This window comes from Lupinus angustifolius, chromosome LG08 (assembly GCF_001865875.1).
Source record: "Lupinus angustifolius cultivar Tanjil chromosome LG08, LupAngTanjil_v1.0, whole genome shotgun sequence".
Lineage (NCBI taxonomy): Eukaryota > Viridiplantae > Streptophyta > Magnoliopsida > Fabales > Fabaceae > Lupinus > Lupinus angustifolius.
Window position 1 is genome coordinate 24,842,931 of NC_032016.1, and position 642 is coordinate 24,843,572.

The window sequence follows — 642 nt, forward strand, 5'->3', positions numbered from 1 at the left end:
TGTGTGCATCCACATTTCTCAAACTTTAGAACGTGTCACGTAAAATGTAAAATGCAAGATGATATAACAAAATTTATATTGCAAAAGGAAACATGGAAAAGGACATACACTGCCACAAGCTGATTGAGGATTACTAATCTGCTCTGCAGTCAATCCTAACTTCAATGCTTTCTCCTCTTCTTCAGCCCTCCCACAAGTGCAATTTTTGCACGCTTTTCTCGTACTGCCAATTTCACAATCATCTATTGTAGAAGCATATTAGCTAATAGCCTAATATCACACAGTATACTAATTAATCAAGGACAAACTAGAAAAGTGGTCTTTACCTGGAAGCTGGGGTTTCTTCAAATCTTCTTCAGTCAAAAGACTATCTTCGTCAATCAGGTCTGAATCAATATCAATTTGCACTTTAGGTGAACTCTTCACCACCTTCTTTAAGGCAAAAGCTGAACCAACTTTCCATGAAGGCTTTTTAGCTTTGATCTATGTGCAATACAGAACATATTGACTATTNGACTATTAGAATTTATAAGGTGTTCACTTATGACATAATTAATTAGGAAAAGATAGAAAAAAGACCTTAGGCAACAGGAAGACAAATTGGCAGAAGATAGTGAAGCAAGATAAAAATATATCATGACA

The 642-nt window shown here is 35.3% G+C and overlaps 3 protein-coding genes across 5 annotated transcripts in view; 1 reads left to right on the top strand and 2 right to left on the bottom strand.

Annotated features, from left to right (window-relative positions):
* Positions 1 to 642, bottom strand: part of LOC109355522 (U11/U12 small nuclear ribonucleoprotein 25 kDa protein) — a 27,344-nt gene that overhangs the window by 19,142 nt on the left and 7,560 nt on the right. The gene's annotated exons all lie outside the window — the stretch shown is intronic.
* Positions 1 to 642, top strand: part of LOC109355519 (MAP3K epsilon protein kinase 1-like) — a 33,190-nt gene that overhangs the window by 15,109 nt on the left and 17,439 nt on the right. The gene's annotated exons all lie outside the window — the stretch shown is intronic.
* Positions 1 to 642, bottom strand: part of LOC109355525 (anamorsin homolog) — a 6,357-nt gene that overhangs the window by 1,231 nt on the left and 4,484 nt on the right. The window lies entirely within an intron of this gene.